General features: G+C 42.1%; 1 protein-coding gene across 1 annotated transcript in view; it reads right to left on the reverse strand.

Annotated features, from left to right (window-relative positions):
* Window positions 1–3,962, reverse strand: part of RCBTB2 (RCC1 and BTB domain containing protein 2) — a 36,978-nt gene extending 33,016 nt beyond the window's left edge. Inside the window, exon 1 of the mRNA XM_016205445.2 lies at window positions 3,911–3,962. The gene's annotated coding sequence lies outside the window, so the exon portion shown is untranslated. The remainder of the gene's footprint in view (window positions 1–3,910) is intronic.
* Window positions 3,963–13,442: the final 9,480 nt, after the last annotated feature.

The following is a 13,442-nucleotide window of genomic DNA, read 5'->3' on the forward strand; positions in this document are numbered from 1 at the left end:
ATAAGTTATAAACAATATGAATATATATAAATACAATAAAAGTAATAAAACATGATCCCAATTGTTGCTTGTGAAAAAGGATGACAGCTAAAATTTAGCTCCACTTAAATGAGATGTCGTACATCAATGACAAATAACAGTAAGATTACCTACACAACTGCTACCTAAAGTGGGACAATTACAAACAGGATGGACAAAACTAAAAAACTCAAAGCACAACTAAAACCCTTGCACAACCTCTAAGGCAATGATATTAACATATGTTTATGATAAACATGACTTATAGAACACAGAAACAGTTTCTATATTAGTTATTTGTAAAAAGTTTCCAAATTTCACCAAGAGTGATAAAACAGATCTTAAGTCCAAAACAAAACTGTATTTGGTTTGAAGAGATTACTGAGCTCCTCAAATGTCACTTTCAAATATGAAAAGTAATCAACATAAACTATACAAACATGTTGAGATTGTTAGACTAGCTAAAATGAAATGGTTCTTGAGACATCTGTAAACCCACTTGAAATTTAGGTCCTTATAAAGAAAAAGAAAAAAAATCCTAACATGCCCATTAGATAGAATCCTAACTGTAAAAATCTTGCCTCACAACATAACTGTTCAACATGGTAGGCCCTCTTGACAATAGCACATTTCCATTGGGGATTCATTTTGTTCAGTATCATATATACATTCAACATAATACAGAACATATAATGTGGTTACAATTTATGATCTACTCACATATTATTACCCAATGGTACATTTTAGCTCAAGTTGTCTTCCATGGGGCGATATACATATAACTGATATGAGCTCGGGTTAGGTTAGCAAAACTGCAGACCTAATATAAAGGACAAATAACCTGACACACTCTGATGTCAGATTAATGCTGAAAAAACCTATTATGCCTTAAATTTTCTGTATATTTTCACATTGTTGAGATGGGGTCACCAAGTGAACTAGATACATGTTCCTTCTGGATAATGAGAGCAAGAAGGATCACATCAGCCTTCCATTGGAGGACACTATGAATATCCCTTTCACAGAGGTAAGCTACCTCCTTTGAAGTAAATATCCTCATGTAGCCCTCTATTTTCAGGAGTCCTAGATGTCACTCTGAAACCCTGATCATCCCATTCTTGGCCTAAAATCTCTCTTGCCTAGTCAGTTTTGATTTGCAGTACTTCAACTCCAGTAAAACTCAACAGTAGTGGTATCTTAGGGGCATTCTAATTTCAGCTTTGCCAAGTGATAAAAACTAAAATTAAATATGACAAACTCCTAAAGGCATAAAAAAATCCCATGGGTACCCTACATTTAGAGTTCTAGATTAATAGTTTTTTATATCTGAACAGCGTTTGTAATCTACTTAAGTAAAGGACCTGAAGGGAAACACACTTTGCTTTTCTAAAATCATTTCTCTTCATCAGCCTCTTTCTCTAAGCATCCCTTAATTATGGGCTAAAATTTGGTTAGGCCTGTCTGGTTCATTCAGAAATCTCTAGGAGCAATAATTTAATACCTTAAATTATGACATAATACCAGGTGAATCTTCAACACAGTTTCAAATAAAGAAAAGCAATGACCACCCTTAGAAAACAACTTCACAAGTCATATAGACAGAGGGACATTAAGAAGCAACTGCAAAGTGCAGTAAAATGTAAAGAAAACATACAATTTTTCTCAACACATCTGCAGTATTCCTTTGGCTAGTCTCTTCCACTTAAGAGCCCAGTCTCTTAATTTGATGCGCTAAGTTAAGCTGTAAAACCCTGAATAACTTGAACTCAACTTGGAAAAATTATGTTGTTTTATTTTATATTATAAAAGATGATTACATTTGCCATAATGGTCATACTATGGGCCCCCATGAAAGACATAGTAGAGAATGGCAAGGAACATTTTCTCCCAGAAAGACAATTAATTCTAAAAACCAGTTCTCTGTCATAAATATCACCTTGTTTACCATTCAAACCCACAGTAAACCATGGTGTTAAAACTGCAACCCACATGTGTACTCCCAGTCCCCTTTCTCTGTTCTCTTTTTTCATAGCACTTATAATTTTCTAACATTAAATAATTAAATGCTTATTGTTAACCATTCTTTGCTAGAATGTAAACTCCAGAAGAGATCTTTGTCTGTTATGTTCAATGACATATCCTAAACACCTAGCCAGGTTCTGATACAAAGCAGTCACTCAATAAATGTTTGTTGAATGAATGAATGAATCCAAGTTGAGAGTTCAGTATACAAAATATTTCTGGAGTCAGTTAAATTTCATTCATACAGTTAACAAACATCTACTGAGATCCGATTGTGGATGAGACAGATCATATACTTAATATCAGATACTGCTAACTGCCAAATAGAGCAGGGTAAGAGGCTGGACAGCAAGAGCAGCAGATACTTTAGCAGAAGTAGCCACCTCCCTGAAGTGATGACAATTGTTTTGAGGCTTGAATGAAGTTGGGTGCCATGCAGATTTGGGTGGAGGGGAAAGTAAGCTTTGAACATGGACAAAACAGTGAATGGATAGGCCCTAGGGTTGAGGTGGCCCATACCAGCAATCAGGCCTGCGTGGTGGGAGTGGGGTGTGCAAAGAACATATTCCCATTGATAACATGTATACGCTACCTAGTGCCCTGGAAAACAGAAATTACATTTCCCCTTGAGTACTTAGATTCTCTGATAGTGCTTCTTTTATTCCAACCGCAAGGCACACAGCAGTGAACTGTTAAAAAGTTCCAAGCAGCCCCAGGAGTCACGAAACTGACTTAAGTACCACTGCCAGGGAGAAACTTAGTACTAGAAAGGTGCAAAGCCAGGAGGCTGAATAAACAGTTAACGTCACTTCCCAGCCTGGGAGAAAGAGCTTCGTCCCAAGCACTGCTCGTGAACTCGCCACTGCCACTCAGCTCTGAGGGAAGTCGGTCGCCGAGCGGCACCAGGCAGCTCTGGGACACGCATTCTGTTATACTCCTGGACTAGAACTGCTCCAGCGATTTATGTAATTCCCCAGAGAACAAAAGCAAAAAGTTCACTCTGAACTCGCCTTCCAACTCAAGCAGAAAATTCTTTTTTGGCCGAGACGGGCCCTCGGAAAGTTATTAGCATCTGAAAATCTCCATTTCCGGGTCTGAGCGAAGCAATGATCTTCCAGCTTCAAAATAAAGACTTAGAGCGATTTCTCCCCATCCCTTCCACATCAGCTTCAAAACAGCTTCGCCTAGCTTGGTCAGACTTTGTACGCTCTCCCTGGAAACCTGGACCAAATGTCTAAAGCACAATGAGTCAGGGAGCGGCCTGGAGCCCGGACCCGGGTGAATAAATAGACGGGACGGGAGCCCAGCGTGCAGGCGACAGAAATGAAAACAGCAGCAGCCTACGCGGGGCGGCGCGCGGGAACGGAAAGAGAAACTCTGAGGCAGACGCCTCACCCCCAGCTCAGGACGCCCCCCGGGGGGCTGGCCCACGGCAGCGAAGCCTCCCGACAAGGACACCTCTGGGGTCACGCCAAACGCAACCCCACACCGGGTCCGCTACCTCCGCCGGCCGCCTCGCGCATGCGCAGCGCCGGGCAACCGGGAGGACGTCTAATCCCAGAGGCGCCGGCCCAGCCCCCGCTAGCGGGTTTGCGCACGCGCAGCGACGCCTAGACCCTAGGCCCTGGCGGCGGGGTAGCCCCAAGGCCGGCGCCTAGGCCGGGCCCGCGCGACTGCGCTCGCGCGGAGATGCCCTGGCCCGCGGCTGGGGCGAGGCTGTGGACTCAGAGGCCGCCTCTCGGCGGCTGCAGGGTCGGGGAGCTCAGGCAGCGGGGGCGGGGAGAGGCGGCCCGCCCCGGGGATATCTGAGATTGGCGGCTTCAACCCCGGCGCCCCCTCCTGACTTTCTGCGCCGTCCCCCAATCCCTACCTCAGCGCAGGCTCGAGCCGCACCCGCTCCGCCTCCTGCGTCGCCGTTACTGCACGGTCCGCTCGGGCGCCGCGGCGATTTGGCGCCTCCCCTTGAGCGGCCGGGCCTGGGCGAGATGCGCTCGGTGCGGGGTGGACCGGGGAGGGGGAGAGGAGCGCGCGCGAGAGAGGGGCCGGCGAAGGCGCCCCGCCCTCCTCTCTGTCTCCGCTGCCCACTGCGCCCCCGCCGCTTCCCGCCGACCCCCCTCCTCTGGCGCGGACCCCTGGGGCCGGACGCCGCCTCCCGCGCTGGGTCCATCTCTGCCCATTCCTCCGAATTCCCAGGTGGGACACCCCCACCTTCTCCAAGGTTTTGGTCCCCAAAGTCTTGGGAATTTGGAGGTGCCTGAGGGTGAGGTGTATGATGCTGTGGGCGACCTTTTCTACAGTTCCTCGGCCCCAGCTTTCCTAGTGGTGCTGCCCCATCGGGGATCTCAAATGGCTTTTTCACACGGTCCCCCCTTGTTGTCACCTCACTAATGTGGGACTAAAGTCCGGTACCTTTCTACCACAAAGGCTGAAATAATGAGGGATGTGTGCTGAGGAAGTAACCCGAGTTCCTTTGGGACCAAGCTCTGGAACAGCCGCCGTCTCCCTTGGATAGGTCGCAGTGATGTCTTGTATTACACTGCGCGCGCTTAGGTTGACCTTAGAGTTTAGTAGAGTGCACCACAGCTTTATAATGTGTAATAATTTCTTCCATATTACCACACTTATAGTTACCTAAGAGGCTTTTGGTAAAATACTCCACAACTCATGTTATTAGCTGTTCCTATAAAGTAAGCTGGTTGCTTAGACTGGCTTTTAAATGAGGACACAGGTTCAAAGTATGTAAATGATTAGACAAACTGAAATTTCAACCAATAGTGGCCATGTCCGTCTTTTGTTTGGTCTGGCTTTTGTCATTTCATTGGGAAAGTTCCAGAATGTCTAGCTGCCCTTATTGCAGCTGCTATAGTAGGTATATACGTCTATGATCAAAGTTTAGTCTTTTGAGCTCCAGAAGGAGACTTACATTATGTGATTGTACAGCATATGAGTAGGGCCAAGTTTACGTGCATGGCATTGCCTAAGAATCTTTTCCCCTGAAACAGTGTTACTCTCTGCACTTTTAATATAAACTCTGACATAACCATAACTGAAAGGAAAGCTTAGAGTTTTGATTATAGAAAGGATAATTAAAGGGACTCCTTCAATAGTACTCTCTAAGGGAAAGAGTGGCCAGACTCAGAAAAGCAGATAGGAGGGGTTATCATTCAACATACCTTCCGTATACAACAATTACTTGGGATGCTTAAATCTCACTAGTTTGTGAAATTCTTGAGGGTACAGATCATGCCTTATTAAACCTTGCTTACTGGCTATTTTGAGCCAGAACTCACCTGTGCCACTGGCTACTTTTCCACACTTTAATACTCCTGACCAGTCAGCAAGGTGTTTAAAATTACTAAAGTTAATGTAAGTGCACACACGAATTAACTCGTGTCTGGTCAGCAACGTTCGGACACGGAAACGCGTGTATACTCATGACCAGTCACCAAGGTGTTAATTTCTGTACCACAAAATGCTTAATAGATATTTGTGGAATTAAGTTACATGTATTACAGGCCTTTAATTCCTCAAATATGCTTCCACACTACATTAAGAAACTTCAACATAAACACAAATCCATTGTCTACTCTCGTTTTAATTGGTTTGTACCAGTTCTCCTGGGCCTGACTGCCTGGATAAACTGACCTCTTAAGAGTGGTTGATATCAAATCCAAAAAGGCTTGAGGTCACCTTTTCTTATACACTGATTAGCTTTCTCCTTCCTCCTTTCCTTATGGCAAAGCTGTATAACACTATAGTAAAAACCTACTGACTGACTTTTCTGTTTAAGAAAAGACTTCCTCTGATCACCTCCAAAGTTAAAATTCATTTAAAAAGTTTAGTTTTCATTAAATAGGAATTGTTTCTAATTCAAACACTCAAGATATCTTGCCACTTTTTCCCTTTATCCAGACTACTTTGTATTTAAAGCATTTTAAGAGATTTGAGTTACCATTTAGAAAGCAAAATTACAGAAAACCACTTTCTATAAAATGTAATGCATCATTTACAAATCAACCTACATAATAATTCTCTCCCTACAGAAATGATACTCCTTTACAAATTAGTATTTACTTTTTTTGAGATTTAGCTATTTTAAAATGAAAATAGATACTTTTTATCTAGAATATTCCTAAATTATGAAAAATGATAAGACATTTTATAGCATAGACTTTCTCTGCTTTCTAGCACTGACACATATTGTTAATGAGCAACTTAATGTTAAGATGTCATTACAGCAAGAAAAATTAGAACAGAGGATTCAACAGGTGTAGTCCCAGAATATAAAAAGGGAAAATTCCTGTAAAAAGTCTGACGCCTGGAACAGTTGGAATATGCAAAGAAACTTCTAGACTGTCTCTATTTTTACCTAAATTAAGAAATCAAGGGGAATCCAAGATGGTGGTGAAGTAGGAGGAAATTACACTCACTTTCTCTCAGGATCAAACTGGAATTACAATTAAAATGTAGAATAATCAACCTAAATAACCAACTGAAGACTAGTTGAATAAAAGTCTTAAAACAAGTATTTACAGAAGAAACCACATAGAGACTGGTAGGAAGGGAGTAGATGCAAAAGGGTTGGCCACATACCCATGTGAGGCAGCTAAGAATCCTGAGGGATAGCTCAGCAGCAAACGTTCCCCCTTAGGTGTGAGAAGGTCTCAACTCCACACCAGGTTCCCCAGCCCAGAGCACCAGAGCCAGGAAGAGGAGCCCACTTAACATCTGGGTGTGAAATTCAGCAGAGATTCTATCTGCCAGGGAGAGATAGGAGTCTGCTAGAGACCCAGGTGCCCTCTTAATAGGCCAGCACACTGTATCTCACTTGCAGCCACTCACCCTGAGATCCAACAGAAGGAGAGGCTCAAAATGGACCAGAGTCATGAGAGGAGAGACTGGATTGTGTGGCTCTGAGGAAAGAGCTGAAGGGACAACTGCCAGGGTTCCTGTGCATAGTCCCTCTCCCACACTACCCATAAGAGCCATCTTTCTTGGGTGGAGCACTCCCCTCCATATGGCATCAGCCTGGGAGAATGCAATAGCCCCACCCTCCCAACTCCCCCTCACCCTGCCCTTCCAAGCTCATGACCTGCAGAGATGTCAGCTGCTTGGGCCCGGAGTACAGAGGTCTGGGTGGACTCAGGGGTGTTAGAGATGGAGTTGTGTGGCTCTGGGGTGGGAACCATTAACCTCCACCTTCCCTCGAGCCTGAATGCACATGGTAAAGATAGTTGGTGCAGCCACTATCAAAAACAGTATGAAGGTTTCTCAAAAAATTTAAAATAAGACTGCCTTAGAACCGGTCAATTCCCCAACAGAAATGTCCCCCAACAGGAGGTCCAGCAGCTTCACCCTCCTGACTCCCAGCAGCTCTGCCTTGCTGAGCTCTGGCTCTGGAGGGAGTCTGGGCAGAATCCAGGACAGTCGAATTGTGTGGCTTTAGGGCCATTTTCTCCTCCCATACCCAACCAGCACCACTGTTCCTGTGCAGAGGCCTCCCTTCACACAGCAAAATATTGGTCTGTTTGGGTCTATTAAACTCTGCTGGCCTCAATCTGATGACTTCCTGAGACCCTGCCCCACCACAAAGGTCTGTGGGCACCCAGCAGGTGGCAGCTGGACTTGGTGTGCCCTGAGGCTTTTGCTGGGTGTCCTCAGACTGAGCATTGGCACCGAGTTTGAATCTGTATCAATCTGGTACTACTCGGCCCTACCTGGTGACTCCCTGAGAACCTTTCTCATGCAATTTGGGTACTGCCAGAGGCTCTTTCAGTGACTGAGCCTAATAGGCTGATGGCAGACGGGGTTGGTCTTGGGCCTTTTGCTGACCTGTGACCAGGCTTGGTGCTGGTGGAAGCCTGCCTTATATGCAGCTTGGCCCTGCCCATGATGCTGAGGCCCAGAAGAGACAGGCACAAACTATGGATTGCTTTGTACCTCTAAACAGATTGCCCAGGGCCAGTCACAAGCAGCATCTGACATTGACCTGCAGCAGAGTCCCTCCCAAGAGGCTCCAAAACCAACACACCCAGTGGTGGACTTTAGACCACATCACAGCAGGACCCAATTAGCTGCACAAGTGGCAAATCCAAAGAGAGATCTCAATAGGCACCAGAACTTGCTGAAACAAATTTTGCTTCATGTGGTTAGCATCTGCACAGCAGCTCATACACAGTGGTCAGGGTCAGTCCTCACAGTAGGCAGCCTGAGGGTTGACCCTCATGCAGAGAAGGAGCCAACAGCAATCAAGACTCAGCTATAAGAGGGCTCGCATAACCCACACAAGCAACATTCTTGGAGCACCCAGCTCAGGTGGTCAGGGAGACTGTGCCACTGGGTCCCACAGGACCTACTACGTGAAGCCACCCTGCAAAAGCTGGGAGACATAGCACATCTACCTAATACACAGAAACAAACACAGAGAGACAGCCAAAATGGAAAAGCAAAGAAGGATGCCCTAACTGAAAGAACAGGAGAAATCTCCAGAAAAAGAACTAAATGAAATGGAGGCAGACAGTCTACCAGATAGAGAGTTCAAAACTTGGTGAAGGAAATAAAATACAAGTCCAAGAAGGGCAGAGGCCCAAACAGGATGAACCCAAAGAGGCCCCAACCAAGACACATCATAATTTAAATGGCAAAGTTTAAAGACAAAGAGAGAATATTAAAAGCAATAAGAGAAAGACAGTTACCTACAAGAGAGCTCTCAGAAGACTGACAGCTGATTTCTCAACAGAAACGTTTCAGACTAGAAGGGATTGGTATGAAATATTTAATGTGATGAAAAACAGGGACATACAACCAAAACTACTCTACCCAGCAAGGCTATCATTTACAATTGAAGGAGAAATAATCAAATGGGACTATATCAAAATAAAAAGTTTTGCATAGCAAAGGAAATCATCAACAAAATGAAAAGACAATCCACTGAATGAGAGAACATATTTGCCAATAATACATCTGGTAAGGAATTAATATCCAAAATTTATAAAGAACTAAGACAACTCCATACCAACAAACACACACCAAACAATCCAACTTAAAAATGGGCAAAGAGCCAAGCCTGCATGGCTCAGTGCTTGAGTGTCAACCTATGAACGAGGAAGTCACAGTTCAATTCTTGGTCCCACTCAGGGCACATTCCCGGGTTACAAGCTCTATACCCAGTGGGGGGAAGGGGGAGATGCAGGAGGCAACCGATCAATGACTCTCTTTCATCATTGATGTTTCTATCTCTCTCTCCTTCTCCCTTCCTCTCTCTGAAATCAATAAAAACATATTTTAAAAAAATGAGCAAAGGACCTGAATAGACACTTCTCCAAAGAGTATATACAGATGGCCAATAGACATATGAAAAGATGCTCAATAGCACTAATCATTAAAGAAATGCAAATTAAAACCACAATGAGATATCACCACATACTTGTCAGAATGGCTATCATCAATAAATCAACAAATGTTGGAGAGGATGTGGAGAAAAGGGAATCCATGTGCACTATTGGTGGGAATGCACGTGGTAAAGATGGTTGGTGCAGCCACTATCAAAAACAGTATGAAGGTTTCTCAAAAAATTAAAAATAAGACTGCCTTAGAACCCATCAATTCCACTTATGGGCATATATCTGAAGAAACCCAAAACACTGATTTGAAAGAATATATGCACTCCTATGTTCATTGCAGCATTATTTACAATAGCCAAGATATGGGAGCAACCCAAGTGCCCATTTATCCAGATGAGTGGATAAAAAAACTTTGGAACACATATACAATGGGATATTACTTGACCATATAAATGAAAATTTACCATTTGCAACAGCATGGATGGACCTAGAGTGTATTATACTAAGTTAAATAAGTCAGACAGATAAAGACAAATCTCATATGATTTCACATATATATGGAATCTAAGAACAATATAAATGAACAAAATTGAAACAGACTCATAGATGCAGAGGACATATTGATGGTTGCCAGAGGAGAGAGAGTTGGGGGGATTGGGTGAAAAAGGTGAAGGGATAGAGAAGTACAGATTGGTGGTTACAAAATAGTCATGGGGGTGTAAAGTACAACATAGGAAATGTAGACAATAATATTCTGATAACTATGTATGGTGCCAGGTGGATAACAGAAATATCGGGAGGAACACTTTGTAAAGTATATGATTGCCCAACAAATATGCTCTACACCTAAGACTAATACAAAATAATATTGAATGTACACTGTAATTTTTAAAAACCTAAAAAAGAAATCAAACTGTACTAACATTTCACATGTAGATTTACAATAGTGCATATTTTTGTGATCAGAGTACATGATCAAAAATGTTTAGATATCACTTTTACAGAGTACCATCAGCTCTGAAGGCAGGTATCTGATTTCACCACATTTTGAATCTATAATATTTTAAGTACAATATTTTGGATTTATATAACATTGTAAGCATAAAAATCTTAAAATGTATATATAATATTTAAAATTTTACTTTTACTATGCAATTAGTAAATGTTATCCTTCAGTCACTTTCAGCATAATATATTTATTTACCAAATCTTGGTAATTTTATATAATGTTTCTTTCCCTTAAATATTGCTTTGTATTTGTATTTTATATTCACAAACTCATAGAGCTGAGAGAGATTAAATATAAGTCCTCATTTTATAGACACCCAGATTGTGAAGCAACTTATCTCAAATCTTTGGACTCATAATATCAATGCTTTTCCCAATGCATCATCTCGTTCACAGAAAAATAGCAGGATTTCATTATCCATCAGATAAATGATAACAATTATGCCATTACACTAGATGGGAGGAAGGTACAGCTATTTCTCATAGAAGCCTAAGTGAAAGAAGTTCTTTTAACTTTTCCCTTTAAAATAATTCCAGGTTCACAGGAAGTTGTGAAAATAGTACAGAGAGGTTCTACATTCCTGCCTCTAATTACCTCCACTAGTTATATTTTATAAATGGAAAAAATTTATCAGGCAATATGTTTGCTCTCAGTAAAAGTTCACGCCAATAGATTTAATAATGATAGCTGTATTTTTTTGAGCACCTAATATATACCAGAAGCTTTAACTATATTATCTTATCTGGAGCTCACAAAAATCCTTTAAGGCAGGGGTTATCCTCAGTTTACAGCCAAGGCAACTCAGAGAGATTAAGTCACTTCCATCAGTCCCAAAGCCAATCTGACTGTCTTGTACATTTCATCTTTTCCACATATTGAGAGCTGAAGCTCATACATTCTTTACACTAAATTTTAGTTGAATCCTGGCAATTATATAATACCAAAAACATTTTATTTATTATTATTGTTTTGAAAATTGTGATTATTTTCTCAGAAGTTAAAACTGTTCTTTTTAAAAAATCTACATATAAAATTTTCCCCCCTTAAATATATTTATTTTATCTGGGACCTACATTTTTTCCCAGGAAGGTAAAAATTAAAAGCAGCAGAGAAAGATGACTAAATCACATAGTTTCCTTCAAAAGTTTTTGGATAATTTAGTCTATTGATATCACAATATTGCTAAATTTATCAGACTGAAAAGTTATACTTTGACAATATAGGTCAGTATTTCAGGAGTTAAAATTTCCATCACCGCATCTGTCAAGTTTACCTAGAGTCTCAGTTCTGGCTCCTTTAACAAAGTACCATAGACTGGGTGGTTTATAAGCAATGGAAATTTATTTTTCATAGTTCTGGAGGCTGGAAGTTCAAGGTCAAGTCCTCTTTCCACGTTGCACACTGCTATCTTCTCATTGTATTCTCACACACAGTGTAGAGAAAGCAAAAGAGCTCTCTGGAATTCCTTTTATAAAGGCACTAATTCCATTCAGGAGGGCTCCACCACAGACCTAATTACCTCCCCAAAGCCTCAGCTCCTAATACCATCACATTGTGGGGTAGGGTTTAAACACATAAATTTTGAGAAGACACAAACATTCAGTGCATTGCACCAACATCTGGACTTGGGCACTCTGTATACCCTCCTGTTCCTGAGAATGAAATGTCCATGCTCCCATCTAAGTCCAACTCTTCCATTTTTGTATGGGTTTTGTCTTTTATATTCTCAATGTTGTTACTGTAGGGGTTGTCATCTCTCAATCCCTACATTATTAATGTTTTCTCTATTCTGGATTATTCCCATAAGCATATTAACAGTTGTGTACCATTTTCCCATCTTTTAGAAAACTTCCTGACAACACATCCCCCTCCAGCTATCACCCTATTTCTCTGCTTTCTCCCAAAATTCCTTGAAAGAGCCATTTATACTCACTGTATCCTCACCCCTTCCACCTGTTCATTCTTCAGTGCACTCCAATCACTCTTTTGCCCCCAGCCCTCCACTGAAACTGCTCTTGGAAAAGTCACCAGTGACCTCCATATTGCAAAATCAGAGGTTAATTCTCAGTTATCTCACTCCAACTATCAGCAATATTTGAAACAGCTGTCCACACCTGCTATCTTGAAGCATTCACTTTCAGGGGCCCCTCTCTCTTGGGTGTTCCATCTAACTGGAAGGTCCATTGGCTGATCACCTCTCATCCCCCACATCTCCAGTCCTTGGCATGCCCAGAGTTCAGTCCTTGTACTTCTCTCTTCCCCTTCCCTTGGTGATTTCATTTGTTTTCAAGATATAATTTTTAGAGTTCAGCTCCTCCAGCCACTCCTGGAGCCATTTCCCTTCAATGTCCTGCCACTTTACTGGAGTAGATTTATGACTCTACTCCAGCAAAACTTGGAGCTCTTGTTCTTTTTCCCTTCCACGCTGGGCCCAGCCATAATGAGACTGTCTTCCCTTTTTAATTCTCCAAAGCAGAGAGACTTCATCCTGCATTTCTCTTCCCAGACAGCCAGGCACCAATGCCCCACCTTCTATTGACCTTTTCTTTGGAATTCAGAAAAGTCTAGTTATACTTCAGGAAAGAGGAACATTTTCTTTCCTCCTTGTTGAGCCTCCAGCAGCAAAAATTAAATACAAATAAGTTTCTCCATATTAATAGATTAATTAATGAAAGAGACCTGTATTTTGGTGCCTGGCATGCTACTGATTGGGTGATGACCTTGTGAGTCAGATTTGTTTTCCAAAACTTAAATTCCTCAAGGCTTTATGAAATTGGTGATGTGTATTACACTTTAATGTTTTCTACATTTCAGATAATAATATACTGCAAATGCTAAGATCAAGCAAAGACTTGGGTTCAATTGGCTGACCAAATTGTAGAAAAGCTGGCAGGCCAGAAGCTGAAGTTTGCAAAGCTGAAGGTTGCAAAGTGAGGAGCCTGAGGGAAGTAGTTCCAGGGAAGAGGAGGAGGAGGAAGAGGTGGAGGAAGAGGAAGAAAATGAGAGAGGAGGAAGAGATGGAGGAGGGGTGGGGGAAAGAAGGAGGAGGG

The sequence above is a fragment of the Miniopterus natalensis genome, chromosome 2, assembly GCF_054644295.1.
Source record: "Miniopterus natalensis isolate mMinNat1 chromosome 2, mMinNat1.hap1, whole genome shotgun sequence".
In the NCBI taxonomy this organism is placed as follows: Eukaryota; Metazoa; Chordata; class Mammalia; order Chiroptera; family Miniopteridae; genus Miniopterus; species Miniopterus natalensis.